This window comes from Rhinoderma darwinii, unplaced genomic scaffold (genome assembly GCF_050947455.1).
Source record: "Rhinoderma darwinii isolate aRhiDar2 unplaced genomic scaffold, aRhiDar2.hap1 Scaffold_3387, whole genome shotgun sequence".
Classification (NCBI taxonomy): Eukaryota; Metazoa; Chordata; class Amphibia; order Anura; family Rhinodermatidae; genus Rhinoderma; species Rhinoderma darwinii.
In genome coordinates this window covers 1-12,373 of record NW_027463426.1, presented here as the reverse complement: position 1 = coordinate 12,373, position 12,373 = coordinate 1, and the positions used below count along the sequence as shown (strand labels likewise).

Below are 12,373 nucleotides of genomic sequence, written 5' to 3'. Positions count from 1 at the left end.
ATTCAACCGCACCACGGATTCCAAGACAGTCTCCCACACTGGTACTAGCGAGGTGTTAAGCTGTGTAACTTCTGCGATCTGACGAGAGCAGGCACATTCAGCTTAGAATGGCCATTGACATTAAAAGCTTTAATCCATAGTCCTATTTAATCTATTGTGAAACAAAATCTAAACAACATAATAAAAAGTCAACTGCACCACGGATTCCCAGACAGTCTCCCACACTGGTACTAGCGAGGCCTTAAGCTGTGTAACTTCTGCGATCTGACGAGAGCAGGGACATTCAGCTTAGAATGGCCATTGACATTAAATGCTTTAATCCATAGTCCTTTTTAATCGATTGTGAAACAAAATCTAAACGACATAATAAAAAGTCAACCGCACCACGGATTCCCAGACAGTCTCCCACACTGGTACTAGCGAGGCCTTAAGCTGTGTAACTTCTGCGATCTGACGAGAGCAGGCACATTCAGCTTAGAATGGCCATTGACATTAAATGCTTTAATCCATAGTCCTATTTAATCTATTGTGAAACAAAATCTAAACGACATAATAAAAAGTCAACCGCACCACGGATTCCCAGACAGTCTCCCACACTGGTACTAGCGAGGCCTTAAGCTGTGTAATTTCTGCGATCTGACGAGAGCAGGCACATTCAGCTTAGAATGGCCATTGACATTAAATGCTTTAATCCATAGTCCTTTTTAATCGATTGTGAAACAAAATCTAAACAACATAATAAAAAGTCAACCGCACCACGGATTCCCAGACAGTCTCCCACACTGGTACTAGCGAGGCCTTAAGCTGTGTAACTTCTGCGATTTGACGAGAGCAGGCACATTCAGCTTAGAATGGCCATTGACTTCAAAAAATGCTTTAATCCATAGTCCTTTTTAATCGATTGTGAAACAAAATCTAAACGACATAATAAAAAGTCAACCGCACCACGGATTCCCAGACAGTCTCCCACACTGGTACTAGCGAGGCCTTAAGCTGTGTAACTTCAGCGTTCTGACCAGAGCAGGCACATTCAGCTTAGAATGGCCATTGACGTTAAGTGCTTTAATCCATAGTCCTATTTAATCTATTGTGAAACAAAATCTAAACGACATAATAAAAAGTCAACCGCACCACGGATTCCCAGACAGTCTCCCACACTGGTACTAGCGAGGCCTTAAGCTGTGTAACTTCTGCGATCTGACGAGAGCAGGCACATTCAGCTTAGAATGGCCATTGACATTAAATGCTTTAATCCATAGTACTTTTTAATCGATTGTGGAACAAAATCTAAACGACATAATAAAAAGTCAACCGCACCACAGATTCCCAGACAGTCTCCCACACTGATACTAGCGAGGCCTTAAGCTGTGTAACGTCTGCGATCTGACGAGAGCAGGCACATTCAGCTTAGAATGGCCATTGACATTAAATGCTTTAATCCATAGTCCTTTTTAATCGATTGTGAAACAAAATCTAAACGACATAATAAAAAGTCAACCGCACCACGGATTCCCAGACAGTCTCCCACACTAGTACTAGCGAGGACTTAAGCTGTGTAACTTCTGCATTCTGACGAGAGCAGGGACATTCGGCTTAGAATTGCCATTGACGTCAAATGCTTTAATCCATAGTCCTATTTAATCTATTGTGAAACAAAATCTAAACGACATAATAAAAAGGCAACCGCACCACGGATTCCCAGACAGTCTCCCACACTGGTACTAGCGAGGCCTTAAGCTGTGTAACTTCTGCGGTCTGACGAGAGCAGGCACATTCAGCTTAGAATGGCCATTGACATTAAATGCTTTAGTCCATAGTCCTTTTTAATCGATTGTGAAACAAAATCTAAACGACATAATAAAAAGTCAACCGCACCACGGATTCCCAGACAGTCTCCCACACTAGTACTAGCGAGGCCTTAAGCTGTGTAACTTCAGCGATCTGACGAGAGCAGGGACATTCAGCTTAGAATGGCCATTGACATTAAAAGCTTTAATCCATAGTCCTTTTTAATCGATTGTGAAACAAAATCTAAACGACATAATAAAAATTCAACCGCACCACGGATTCCCAGACAGTCTCCCACACTGGTACTAGCGAGGCATTAAGCTGTGTAACTTCTGCGTTCTGACGAGAGCAGGCACATTCAGCTTAGAATGGCCATTGACGTTAAATGCTTTAATCCATAGTCCTATTTAATCTATTGTGAAACAAAATCTAAACGACATAATAAAAAGTCAACCGCACCACGGATTCCCAGACAGTCTCCCACACTGGTACTAGCGAGGCCTTAAGCTGTGTAACTTCTGCGATCTGACGAGAGCAGGCACATTCAGCTTAGAATGGCCATTGACATTAAATGCTTTAATCCATAGTCCTTTTTAATCGATTGTGAAACAAAATCTAAACGACATAATAAAAATTCAACCTCACCACGAATTCCCAGACAGTCTCCCACACTGGTACTAGCGAGGTTTAAGCTGTGTAACTTCTGCGATCTGACGAGAGCAGGCACATTCAGCTTAGAATGGCCATTGACATTAAATGCTTTAATCCATAGTCCTTTTTAATCGATTGTGAAACAAAATCTAAACGACATAATAAAAAGTCAACCGCACCACGGATTCCCAGACAGTCTCCCACACTGGTACTAGCTAGGCCTTAAGCTGTGTAACTTCTGCGATCTGACGAGAGCAGGGACATTCAGCTTAGAATGGCCATTGACATTAAATGCTTTAATCCATAGTCCTTTTTAATCGATTGTGAAACAAAATCTAAACGACATAATAAAAAGTCAACCGCACCACGGATTCCCAGACAGTCTCCCACACTGGTACTAGCGATTCCTTAAGCTGTGTAACTTCTGCGATCTGATGAGAGCAGGCACATTCAGCTAAGAATGGCCATTGACGTTAAATGCTTTAATCCATAGTCCTATTTAATCTATTGTGAAACAAAATCTAAACGACATAATAAAAAGTCAACCGCACCACGGATTCCCAGACAGTCTCCCACACTGGTACTAGCGAGGCCTTAAGCTGTGTAACTTCTGCGATCTGACGAGAGCAGGCACATTCAGCTTAGAATGGCCATTGACATTAAAAGCCTTAATCCATAGTCCTTTTTAATCTATTGTGAAACAAAATCTAAACAACATAATAAAAAGTCAACCGCACCACGGATTCCCAGACAGTCTCCCACACTGGTACTAGCGAGGCCTTAAGCTGTGTAACTTCTGCGATCTGACGAGAGCAGGCACATTCAGCTTAGAATGGCCATTGACATTAAAAGCCTTAATCCATAGTCCTATTTAATCTATTGTGAAACAAAAGCTAAACAACATAATAAAAAGTCAACCGCACCACGGATTCCCAGACAGTCTCCCACACTGGTACTAGCGAGGCCTTAAGCTGTGTAACTTCTGCGTTCTGACGAGAGCAGGCACATTCAGCTTAGAATGGCCATTGACGTTAAATGCTTTAATCCATAGTCCTATTTAATCGATTGTGAAACTAAATCTAAACGACATAATAACAAGTCAACTGCACCACGGATTCCCAGACAGTCTCCCACACTGGTACTAGCGAGGCCTTAAGCTGTGTAACTTCTGCGATCTGACGAGAGCAGGCACATTCAGCTTAGAATGGCCATTGACATTAAATGCTTTAATCCATAGTCCTTTTTAATCGATTGTGAAACAAAATCTAAACGACATAATAAAAAGTCAACCGCACCACGGATTCCCAGACAGTCTCCCACACTGGTACTAGCGAGGCCTTAAGCTGTGTAATTTCTGCGTTCTGACGAGAGCAGGCACATTCAGCTTAGAATGGCCATTTACGTTAAATGCTTTAATCCATAGTCCTATTTAATCTATTGTGAAACAAAATCTAAACGACATAATAAAAAGTCAACCGCACCACGGATTCCCAGACAGTCTCCCACACTGGTACTAGCGAGGCCTTAAGCTGTGTAACGTCTGCGATCTGACGAGAGCAGGCACATTCAGCTTAGAATGGCCATTGACATTAAATGCTTTAATCCATAGTCCTTTTTAATCGATTGTGAAACAAAATCTAAACGACATAATAAAAAGTCAACCGCACCACGGATTCCCAGACAGTCTCCCACACTGGTACTAGCGAGGCCTTAAGCTGTGTAACTTCTGCGATCTGACGAGAGCAGGGACATTCAGCTTAGAATGGCCATTGACATTTAAAGCTTTAATCCATAGTCCTTTTTAATCGATTGTGAAACAAAATCTAAACGACATAATAAAAATTCAACCGCACCACGGATTCCAAGACAGTCTCCCACACTGGTACTAGCGAGGTGTTAAGCTGTGTAACTTCTGCGATCTGACGAGAGCAGGCACATTCAGCTTAGAATGGCCATTGACATTAAAAGCTTTAATCCATAGTCCTATTTAATCTATTGTGAAACAAAATCTAAACAACATAATAAAAAGTCAACTGCACCACGGATTCCCAGACAGTCTCCCACACTGGTACTAGCGAGGCCTTAAGCTGTGTAACTTCTGCGATCTGACGAGAGCAGGGACATTCAGCTTAGAATGGCCATTGACATTAAATGCTTTAATCCATAGTCCTTTTTAATCGATTGTGAAACAAAATCTAAACGACATAATAAAAAGTCAACCGCACCACGGAATCCCAGACAGTCTCCCACACTGGTACTAGCGAGGCCTTAAGCTGTGTAACTTCTGCGATCTGACGAGAGCAGGCACATTCAGCTTAGAATGGCCATTGACATTAAATGCTTTAATCCATAGTCCTATTTAATCTATTGTGAAACAAAATCTAAACGACATAATAAAAAGTCAACCGCACCACGGATTCCCAGACAGTCTCCCACACTGGTACTAGCGAGGCCTTAAGCTGTGTAATTTCTGCGATCTGACGAGAGCAGGCACATTCAGCTTAGAATGGCCATTGACATTAAATGCTTTAATCCATAGTCCTTTTTAATCGATTGTGAAACAAAATCTAAACAACATAATAAAAAGTCAACCGCACCACGGATTCCCAGACAGTCTCCCACACTGGTACTAGCGAGGCCTTAAGCTGTGTAACTTCTGCGATTTGACGAGAGCAGGCACATTCAGCTTAGAATGGCCATTGACTTCAAAAAATGCTTTAATCCATAGTCCTTTTTAATCGATTGTGAAACAAAATCTAAACGACATAATAAAAAGTCAACCGCACCACGGATTCCCAGACAGTCTCCCACACTGGTACTAGCGAGGCCTTAAGCTGTGTAACTTCAGCGTTCTGACCAGAGCAGGCACATTCAGCTTAGAATGGCCATTGACGTTAAGTGCTTTAATCCATAGTCCTATTTAATCTATTGTGAAACAAAATCTAAACGACATAATAAAAAGTCAACCGCACCACGGATTCCCAGACAGTCTCCCACACTGGTACTAGCGAGGCCTTAAGCTGTGTAACTTCTGCGATCTGACGAGAGCAGGCACATTCAGCTTAGAATGGCCATTGACATTAAATGCTTTAATCCATAGTACTTTTTAATCGATTGTGGAACAAAATCTAAACGACATAATAAAAAGTCAACCGCACCACAGATTCCCAGACAGTCTCCCACACTGATACTAGCGAGGCCTTAAGCTGTGTAACGTCTGCGATCTGACGAGAGCAGGCACATTCAGCTTAGAATGGCCATTGACATTAAATGCTTTAATCCATAGTCCTTTTTAATCGATTGTGAAACAAAATCTAAACGACATAATAAAAAGTCAACCGCACCACGGATTCCCAGACAGTCTCCCACACTAGTACTAGCGAGGACTTAAGCTGTGTAACTTCTGCATTCTGACGAGAGCAGGGACATTCGGCTTAGAATTGCCATTGACGTCAAATGCTTTAATCCATAGTCCTATTTAATCTATTGTGAAACAAAATCTAAACGACATAATAAGAAGGCAACCGCACCACGGATTCCCAGACAGTCTCCCACACTGGTACTAGCGAGGCCTTAAGCTGTGTAACTTCTGCGGTCTGACGAGAGCAGGCACATTCAGCTTAGAATGGCCATTGACATTAAATGCTTTAGTCCATAGTCCTTTTTAATCGATTGTGAAACAAAATCTAAACGACATAATAAAAAGTCAACCGCACCACGGATTCCCAGACAGTCTCCCACACTAGTACTAGCGAGGCCTTAAGCTGTGTAACTTCAGCGATCTGACGAGAGCAGGGACATTCAGCTTAGAATGGCCATTGACATTAAAAGCTTTAATCCATAGTCCTTTTTAATCGATTGTGAAACAAAATCTAAACGACATAATAAAAATTCAACCGCACCACGGATTCCCAGACAGTCTCCCACACTGGTACTAGCGAGGCATTAAGCTGTGTAACTTCTGCGTTCTGACGAGAGCAGGCACATTCAGCTTAGAATGGCCATTGACGTTAAATGCTTTAATCCATAGTCCTATTTAATCTATTGTGAAACAAAATCTAAACGACATAATAAAAAGTCAACCGCACCACGGATTCCCAGACAGTCTCCCACACTGGTACTAGCGAGGCCTTAAGCTGTGTAACTTCTGCGATCTGACGAGAGCAGGCACATTCAGCTTAGAATGGCCATTGACATTAAATGCTTTAATCCATAGTCCTTTTTAATCAATTGTGAAACAAAATCTAAACGACATAATAAAAAGTCAACCGCACCACGGATCCCCAGACAGTCTCCCACACTGGTACTAGCGAGGCCTTAAGCTGTGTAACTTCTGCGATCTGACGAGAGCAGGCACATTCAGCTTAGAATGGCCATTGACATTAAATGCTTTAATCCATAGTCCTTTTTAATCGATTGTGAAACAAAATCTAAACGACATAATAAAAAGTCAACCGCACCACGGATTCCCAGACAGTCTCCCACACTGGTACTAGCTAGGCCTTAAGCTGTGTAACTTCTGCGATCTGACGAGAGCAGGGACATTCAGCTTAGAATGGCCATTGACATTAAATGCTTTAATCCATAGTCCTTTTTAATCGATTGTGAAACAAAATCTAAACGACATAATAAAAAGTCAACCGCACCACGGATTCCCAGACAGTCTCCCACACTGGTACTAGCGATTCCTTAAGCTGTGTAACTTCTGCGATCTGATGAGAGCAGGCACATTCAGCTAAGAATGGCCATTGACGTTAAATGCTTTAATCCATAGTCCTATTTAATCTATTGTGAAACAAAATCTAAACGACATAATAAAAAGTCAACCGCACCACGGATTCCCAGACAGTCTCCCACACTGGTACTAGCGAGGCGTTAAGCTGTGTAACTTCTGCGATCTAACGAGAGCAGGCACATTCAGCTTAGAATGGCCATTAACATTAAATGCTTTAATCCATAGTCCTTTTTAATCGATTGTGAAACAAAATCTAAACAACATAATAAAAATTCAACCGCACCACGGATTCCCAGACAGTCTCCCACACTGGTACTAGCGAGGCCTTAAGCTGTGTAACTTCTGCGATCTGACGAGAGCAGGCACATTCAGCTTAGAATGGCCATTGACAATAAATGCTTTAATCCATAGTCCTTTTTAATCGATTGTGAAACAAAATCTAAACGACATAATAAAAAGTCAACCGCACCATGGATTCCCAGACAGTCTCCCACACTGGTACTAGCGAGGCCTTAAGCTGTGTAACTTCTGCGATCTGACGAGAGCAGGGACATTCAGCTTAGAATGGCCATTGACATTAAATGCTTTAATCCATAGTCCTTTTTAATCGATTGTGAAACAAAATCTAAACGACATAATAAAAATTCAACCGCACCACGGATTCCCAGACAGTCTCCCACACTGGTACTAGCGAGGACTTAAGCTGTGTAACTTCTGTGATCTGACGAGAGCAGGCACATTCAGCTTAGAATGGCCATTGACGTTAAATCCTTTAATCCATAGTCCTATTTAATCTATTGTGAAACAAAATCTATACGACATAATAAAAAGTCAACCACACCATGGATTCCCAGACAGTCTCCCACACTGGTACTAGCGAGGCCTTAAGCTGTGTAACTTCTGCGATCTGACGAGAGCAGGGACATTCAGCTTAGAATGGCCATTGACATTAAATGCTTTAATCCATAGTCCTTTTTAATCGATTGTGAAACAAAATCTAAACGACATAATAAAAATTCAACCGCACCACGGATTCCCAGACAGTCTCCCACACTGGTACTAGCGAGGACTTAAGCTGTGTAACTTCTGTGATCTGACGAGAGCAGGCACATTCAGCTTAGAATGGCCATTGACGTTAAATCCTTTAATCCATAGTCCTATTTAATCTATTGTGAAACAAAATCTAAACGACATAATAAAAAGTCAACCGCACCACGGATTCCCAGACAGTCTCCCACACTGGTACTAGCGAGGCCTTAAGCTGTGTAACTTCTGCGATCTGACGAGAGCAGGGACATTCAGCTTAGAATGGCCATTGACATTAAATGCTTTAATCCATAGTCCTTTTTAATCGATTGTGAAACAAAATCTAAACGACATAATAAAAATTCAACCTCACCACGAATTCCCAGACAGTCTCCCACACTGGTACTAGCGAGGCCTTAAGCTGTGTAACTTCTGCGTTCTGACGAGAGCAGGCACATTCAGCTTAGAATGGCCATTGACGTTAAATCCTTTAATCCATAGTCCTATTTAATCTATTGTGAAACAAAATCTAAACGACATAATAAAAAGTCAACCGCACCACGGATTCCCAGACAGTCTCCCACACTGGTACTAGCGAGGCGTTAAGCTGTGTAACTTCTGCGATCTAACGAGAGCAGGCACATTCTGCTTAGAATGGCCATTGACATTAAATGCTTTAATCCATAGTCCTTTTTAATCGATTGTGAAACAAAATCTAAACGACATAATAAAAATTCAACCGCACCACGGATTCCCAGACAGTCTCCCACACTGGTACTAGCAAGGCCTTAAGCTGTGTAACTTCTGCGATCTGACGAGAGCAGGCACATTCAGCTTAGAATGGCCATTGACGTTAAATGCTTTAATCCATAGTCCTATTTAATCTATTGTGAAACAAAATCTAAACAACATAATAAAAAGTCAACCGCACCACGGATTCCCAGACAGTCTCCCACACTGGTACTAGCGAGGCCTTAAGCTGTGTAACTTCTGCGATCTGACGAGAGCAGGCACATTCAGCTTAGAATGGCCATTGACATTAAAAGCCTTAATCCATAGTCCTATTTAATCTATTGTGAAACAAAATCTAAACGACATAATAAAAAGTCAACCGCACCACGGATTCCCAGACAGTCTCCCACACTGGTACTAGCGAGGCCTTAAGCTGTGTAACTTCTGCGATCTGACGAGAGCAGGCACATTCAGCTTAGAATGGCCATTGACATCAAAAGCCTTAATCCATAGTCCTATTTAATCTATTGTGAAACAAAATCTAAACAACATAATAAAAATTCAACTGCACCACGGATTCCCAGACAGTCTCCCACACTGGTACTACCAGGCCTTAAGCTGTGTAACTTCTGCGTTCTGACGAGAGCAGGCACATTCAGCTTAGAATGGCCATTGACGTTAAATGCTTTAATCCATAGTCCTATTTAATCTATTGTGAAACAAAATCTAAACGACATAATAAAAAGTCAACCGCACCACGGATTCCCAGACAGTCTCCCACACTGGTACTAGCGAGGCCTTAAGCTGTGTAACTTCTGCGATCTGACGAGAGCAGGCACATTCAGCTTAGAATGGCCATTGACATTAAATGCTTTAATCCATAGTCCTTTTTAATCGATTGTGAAACAAAATCTAAACGACATAATAAAAAGTCAACTGCACCACGGATTCCCAGACAGTCTCCCACACTGGTACTAGCGAGGCCTTAAGCTGTGTAACTTCTGCGATCTGACGAGAGCAGGCACATTCAGCTTAGAATGGCCTTTGACATTAAATGCTTTAATCCATAGTCCTTTTTAATCGATTGTGAAACTAAATCTAAACGACATAATAAAAATTCAACCGCACCACGGATTCCCAGACAGTCTCCCACACTGGTACTAGCGAGGCCTTAAGCTGTGTAACTTCTGCGATCTGACGAGAACAGGCACATTCAGCTTAGAATGGCCATTGACATTAAATGCTTTAATCCATAGTCCTTTTTAATCGATTGTGAAACAAAATCTAAACGACATAATAAAAATTCAACCGCACCACGGATTCCCAGACAGTCTCCCACACTGGTACTAGCGAGGCCTTAAGCTGTGTAACTTCTGCGTTCTGACGAGAGCAGGCACATTCAGCTTAGAATGGCCATTGACGTTAAATGCTTTAATCCATAGTCCTATTTAATCTATTGTGAAACAAAATCTAAACGACATAATAAAAAGTCAACCGCACCACGGATTCCCAGACAGTCTCCCACACTGGTACTAGCGAGGCCTTAAGCTGTGTAACTTCAGCGATCTGACGAGAGCAGGCACATTCAGCTTAGAATGGCCATTGACATTAAATGCTTTAATCCATAGTCCTTTTTAATCGATTGTGAAACAAAATCTAAACGACATAATAAAAATTCAACCACACCTCGGATTCCCAGACAGTCTCCCACACTGGTACTAGCGAGGCCTTAAGCTATGTAACTTCTGCGATCTGACGAGAGCAGGCACATTCAGCTTAGAATGGCCATTGACATTAAATGCTTTAATCCATAGTCCTTTTTAATCGATTGTGAAACAAAATCTAAACGACATAATAAAAAGTCAACCGCACCACGGATTCCCAGACAGTCCCCCACACTAGTACTAGCGAGGCCTTAAGCTGTGTAACTTCTGCGATCTGACGAGAGCAGGCACATTCAGCTTAGAATGGCCATTGACGTTAAATGCTTTAATCCATAGTCCTTTTTAATCGATTGTGAAACAAAATCTAAACGACATAATAAAAAGTCAACCGCACCATGGATTCCCATACAGTCTCCCACACTGGTACTAGCGAGGCCTTAAGCTGAGTAACTTCTGCGATCTGACGAGAGCAGGCACATTCAGCTTAGAATGGCCATTGACATTAAAAGCCTTAATCCATAGTCCTATTTAATCTATTGTGAAACAAAAGCTAAACAACATAATAAAAAATCAACCGCACCACGGATTCCCAGACAGTCTCCCACACTGGTACTAGCGAGGCCTTAAGCTGTGTAACTTCTGCGTTCTGACGAGAGCAGGCACATTCAGCTTAGAATGGCCATTGACGTTAAATGCTTTAATCCATAGTCCTATTTAATCGATTGTGAAACAAAATCTAAACGACATAATAAAAAGTCAACCGCACCACGGATTCCCAGACAGTCTCCCACACTGGTACTAGCGAGGCCTTAAGCTGTGTAACTTCTGCGATCTGACGAGAGCAGGCACATTCAGCTTAGAATGGCCATTGACAATAAATGCTTTAATCCACAGTCCTTTTTAATCGATTGTGAAACAAAATCTAAACGACATAATAAAAATTCAACCGCACCACGGATTCCCAGACAGTCTCCCACACTGGTACTAGCGAGGCCTTAAGCTGTGTAACTTCTGCGATCTGACGAGAGCAGGCACATTCAGCTTAGAATGGCCATTGACGTTAAATTTTTTTAATCCATAGTCCTATTTAATCTATTGGGAAACAAAATCTAAACGACATAATAAAAAGTCAACCGCACCACGGATTCCCAGACAGTCTCCCACACTGGTACTAGCGAGGCGTTAAGCTGTGTAACTTCTGCGATCTAACGAGAGCAGGCACATTCAGCTTAGAATAGCCATTGACATTAAATGCTTTAATCCATAGTCCTTTTTAATCGATTGTGAAACAAAATCTAAGCGACATAATAAAAAGTCAACCGCACCACGGATTCCCAGACAGTCTCCCACACTGGTACTAGCGAGGCTTTAAGCTGTGTAACTTCTGCGATCTGACGAGAGCAGGCACATTCAGCTTAGAATGGCCATTGACATTAAAAGCCTTAATCCATAGTCCTATTTAATCTATTGTGAAACAAAATCTAAACAACATAATAAAAAGGCAACCGCACCACGGATTCACAGACAGTCTCCCACACTGGTACTAGCGAGGCCTTAAGCTGAGTAACTTCTGCGATCTGACGAGAGCAGGGACATTCAGCTTAGAATGGCCATTGACATTAAATGCTTTAATCCATAGTCCTTTTTAATCGATTGTGAAACAAAATCTAAACGACATAATAAGAATTCAACCGCACCACGGATTCCCAGACAGTCTCCCACACTGGTACTAGCGAGGCCTTAAGCTGTGTAACTTCTGCGATTCTGACGAGAGCAG

The 12,373-nt window shown here is 42.0% G+C and overlaps 61 pseudogenes; all 61 read right to left on the bottom strand.

The window, feature by feature from the left end:
- Positions 1-186: 186 nt before the first annotated feature.
- Positions 187-305, bottom strand: LOC142705363 (5S ribosomal RNA; annotated as a pseudogene).
- Positions 306-372: 67 nt separating this feature from the next.
- LOC142704977 (5S ribosomal RNA) lies at positions 373-491 on the bottom strand (annotated as a pseudogene).
- A 67-nt stretch (positions 492-558) lies between these two features.
- On the bottom strand, positions 559-677 carry LOC142705610 (5S ribosomal RNA; annotated as a pseudogene).
- A 67-nt stretch (positions 678-744) lies between these two features.
- Positions 745-863, bottom strand: LOC142705701 (5S ribosomal RNA; annotated as a pseudogene).
- A 70-nt stretch (positions 864-933) lies between these two features.
- Positions 934-1,052, bottom strand: LOC142704958 (5S ribosomal RNA; annotated as a pseudogene).
- Positions 1,053-1,119: 67 nt separating this feature from the next.
- On the bottom strand, positions 1,120-1,238 carry LOC142704965 (5S ribosomal RNA; annotated as a pseudogene).
- Positions 1,239-1,305: 67 nt separating this feature from the next.
- LOC142705041 (5S ribosomal RNA) lies at positions 1,306-1,424 on the bottom strand (annotated as a pseudogene).
- A 253-nt stretch (positions 1,425-1,677) lies between these two features.
- On the bottom strand, positions 1,678-1,796 carry LOC142705570 (5S ribosomal RNA; annotated as a pseudogene).
- Positions 1,797-1,863: 67 nt separating this feature from the next.
- LOC142705565 (5S ribosomal RNA) lies at positions 1,864-1,982 on the bottom strand (annotated as a pseudogene).
- A 67-nt stretch (positions 1,983-2,049) lies between these two features.
- LOC142705051 (5S ribosomal RNA) lies at positions 2,050-2,168 on the bottom strand (annotated as a pseudogene).
- Positions 2,169-2,235: 67 nt separating this feature from the next.
- LOC142704953 (5S ribosomal RNA) lies at positions 2,236-2,354 on the bottom strand (annotated as a pseudogene).
- Positions 2,355-2,606: 252 nt separating this feature from the next.
- Positions 2,607-2,725, bottom strand: LOC142705681 (5S ribosomal RNA; annotated as a pseudogene).
- A 67-nt stretch (positions 2,726-2,792) lies between these two features.
- LOC142705177 (5S ribosomal RNA) lies at positions 2,793-2,911 on the bottom strand (annotated as a pseudogene).
- A 67-nt stretch (positions 2,912-2,978) lies between these two features.
- On the bottom strand, positions 2,979-3,097 carry LOC142704941 (5S ribosomal RNA; annotated as a pseudogene).
- A 67-nt stretch (positions 3,098-3,164) lies between these two features.
- Positions 3,165-3,283, bottom strand: LOC142704929 (5S ribosomal RNA; annotated as a pseudogene).
- Positions 3,284-3,350: 67 nt separating this feature from the next.
- LOC142705303 (5S ribosomal RNA) lies at positions 3,351-3,469 on the bottom strand (annotated as a pseudogene).
- A 67-nt stretch (positions 3,470-3,536) lies between these two features.
- On the bottom strand, positions 3,537-3,655 carry LOC142705273 (5S ribosomal RNA; annotated as a pseudogene).
- A 67-nt stretch (positions 3,656-3,722) lies between these two features.
- LOC142705382 (5S ribosomal RNA) lies at positions 3,723-3,841 on the bottom strand (annotated as a pseudogene).
- A 67-nt stretch (positions 3,842-3,908) lies between these two features.
- On the bottom strand, positions 3,909-4,027 carry LOC142705474 (5S ribosomal RNA; annotated as a pseudogene).
- Positions 4,028-4,094: 67 nt separating this feature from the next.
- On the bottom strand, positions 4,095-4,213 carry LOC142705312 (5S ribosomal RNA; annotated as a pseudogene).
- Positions 4,214-4,466: 253 nt separating this feature from the next.
- LOC142705362 (5S ribosomal RNA) lies at positions 4,467-4,585 on the bottom strand (annotated as a pseudogene).
- A 67-nt stretch (positions 4,586-4,652) lies between these two features.
- LOC142704885 (5S ribosomal RNA) lies at positions 4,653-4,771 on the bottom strand (annotated as a pseudogene).
- Positions 4,772-4,838: 67 nt separating this feature from the next.
- On the bottom strand, positions 4,839-4,957 carry LOC142705598 (5S ribosomal RNA; annotated as a pseudogene).
- A 67-nt stretch (positions 4,958-5,024) lies between these two features.
- LOC142705699 (5S ribosomal RNA) lies at positions 5,025-5,143 on the bottom strand (annotated as a pseudogene).
- A 70-nt stretch (positions 5,144-5,213) lies between these two features.
- Positions 5,214-5,332, bottom strand: LOC142704956 (5S ribosomal RNA; annotated as a pseudogene).
- A 67-nt stretch (positions 5,333-5,399) lies between these two features.
- Positions 5,400-5,518, bottom strand: LOC142704916 (5S ribosomal RNA; annotated as a pseudogene).
- Positions 5,519-5,585: 67 nt separating this feature from the next.
- Positions 5,586-5,704, bottom strand: LOC142705040 (5S ribosomal RNA; annotated as a pseudogene).
- A 253-nt stretch (positions 5,705-5,957) lies between these two features.
- On the bottom strand, positions 5,958-6,076 carry LOC142705569 (5S ribosomal RNA; annotated as a pseudogene).
- Positions 6,077-6,143: 67 nt separating this feature from the next.
- LOC142705564 (5S ribosomal RNA) lies at positions 6,144-6,262 on the bottom strand (annotated as a pseudogene).
- A 67-nt stretch (positions 6,263-6,329) lies between these two features.
- LOC142705050 (5S ribosomal RNA) lies at positions 6,330-6,448 on the bottom strand (annotated as a pseudogene).
- A 67-nt stretch (positions 6,449-6,515) lies between these two features.
- LOC142704904 (5S ribosomal RNA) lies at positions 6,516-6,634 on the bottom strand (annotated as a pseudogene).
- Positions 6,635-6,701: 67 nt separating this feature from the next.
- LOC142705638 (5S ribosomal RNA) lies at positions 6,702-6,820 on the bottom strand (annotated as a pseudogene).
- A 67-nt stretch (positions 6,821-6,887) lies between these two features.
- On the bottom strand, positions 6,888-7,006 carry LOC142705680 (5S ribosomal RNA; annotated as a pseudogene).
- A 67-nt stretch (positions 7,007-7,073) lies between these two features.
- LOC142705176 (5S ribosomal RNA) lies at positions 7,074-7,192 on the bottom strand (annotated as a pseudogene).
- A 67-nt stretch (positions 7,193-7,259) lies between these two features.
- LOC142705103 (5S ribosomal RNA) lies at positions 7,260-7,378 on the bottom strand (annotated as a pseudogene).
- A 67-nt stretch (positions 7,379-7,445) lies between these two features.
- On the bottom strand, positions 7,446-7,564 carry LOC142705529 (5S ribosomal RNA; annotated as a pseudogene).
- Positions 7,565-7,631: 67 nt separating this feature from the next.
- On the bottom strand, positions 7,632-7,750 carry LOC142704883 (5S ribosomal RNA; annotated as a pseudogene).
- A 67-nt stretch (positions 7,751-7,817) lies between these two features.
- LOC142705200 (5S ribosomal RNA) lies at positions 7,818-7,936 on the bottom strand (annotated as a pseudogene).
- A 67-nt stretch (positions 7,937-8,003) lies between these two features.
- On the bottom strand, positions 8,004-8,122 carry LOC142705028 (5S ribosomal RNA; annotated as a pseudogene).
- A 67-nt stretch (positions 8,123-8,189) lies between these two features.
- LOC142705198 (5S ribosomal RNA) lies at positions 8,190-8,308 on the bottom strand (annotated as a pseudogene).
- Positions 8,309-8,375: 67 nt separating this feature from the next.
- Positions 8,376-8,494, bottom strand: LOC142705310 (5S ribosomal RNA; annotated as a pseudogene).
- A 67-nt stretch (positions 8,495-8,561) lies between these two features.
- On the bottom strand, positions 8,562-8,680 carry LOC142704914 (5S ribosomal RNA; annotated as a pseudogene).
- A 67-nt stretch (positions 8,681-8,747) lies between these two features.
- Positions 8,748-8,866, bottom strand: LOC142705193 (5S ribosomal RNA; annotated as a pseudogene).
- A 67-nt stretch (positions 8,867-8,933) lies between these two features.
- Positions 8,934-9,052, bottom strand: LOC142704886 (5S ribosomal RNA; annotated as a pseudogene).
- A 67-nt stretch (positions 9,053-9,119) lies between these two features.
- Positions 9,120-9,238, bottom strand: LOC142704892 (5S ribosomal RNA; annotated as a pseudogene).
- Positions 9,239-9,305: 67 nt separating this feature from the next.
- LOC142704879 (5S ribosomal RNA) lies at positions 9,306-9,424 on the bottom strand (annotated as a pseudogene).
- A 67-nt stretch (positions 9,425-9,491) lies between these two features.
- On the bottom strand, positions 9,492-9,609 carry LOC142705049 (5S ribosomal RNA; annotated as a pseudogene).
- Positions 9,610-9,676: 67 nt separating this feature from the next.
- Positions 9,677-9,795, bottom strand: LOC142704867 (5S ribosomal RNA; annotated as a pseudogene).
- Positions 9,796-9,862: 67 nt separating this feature from the next.
- Positions 9,863-9,981, bottom strand: LOC142705609 (5S ribosomal RNA; annotated as a pseudogene).
- A 67-nt stretch (positions 9,982-10,048) lies between these two features.
- Positions 10,049-10,167, bottom strand: LOC142705726 (5S ribosomal RNA; annotated as a pseudogene).
- Positions 10,168-10,234: 67 nt separating this feature from the next.
- Positions 10,235-10,353, bottom strand: LOC142705421 (5S ribosomal RNA; annotated as a pseudogene).
- A 67-nt stretch (positions 10,354-10,420) lies between these two features.
- Positions 10,421-10,539, bottom strand: LOC142705493 (5S ribosomal RNA; annotated as a pseudogene).
- Positions 10,540-10,606: 67 nt separating this feature from the next.
- LOC142705067 (5S ribosomal RNA) lies at positions 10,607-10,725 on the bottom strand (annotated as a pseudogene).
- A 67-nt stretch (positions 10,726-10,792) lies between these two features.
- On the bottom strand, positions 10,793-10,911 carry LOC142705635 (5S ribosomal RNA; annotated as a pseudogene).
- A 67-nt stretch (positions 10,912-10,978) lies between these two features.
- On the bottom strand, positions 10,979-11,097 carry LOC142704926 (5S ribosomal RNA; annotated as a pseudogene).
- Positions 11,098-11,164: 67 nt separating this feature from the next.
- Positions 11,165-11,283, bottom strand: LOC142705288 (5S ribosomal RNA; annotated as a pseudogene).
- A 67-nt stretch (positions 11,284-11,350) lies between these two features.
- Positions 11,351-11,469, bottom strand: LOC142705721 (5S ribosomal RNA; annotated as a pseudogene).
- Positions 11,470-11,536: 67 nt separating this feature from the next.
- Positions 11,537-11,655, bottom strand: LOC142705528 (5S ribosomal RNA; annotated as a pseudogene).
- A 68-nt stretch (positions 11,656-11,723) lies between these two features.
- LOC142705105 (5S ribosomal RNA) lies at positions 11,724-11,842 on the bottom strand (annotated as a pseudogene).
- Positions 11,843-11,909: 67 nt separating this feature from the next.
- LOC142705668 (5S ribosomal RNA) lies at positions 11,910-12,028 on the bottom strand (annotated as a pseudogene).
- Positions 12,029-12,095: 67 nt separating this feature from the next.
- LOC142705085 (5S ribosomal RNA) lies at positions 12,096-12,214 on the bottom strand (annotated as a pseudogene).
- Positions 12,215-12,373: the final 159 nt, after the last annotated feature.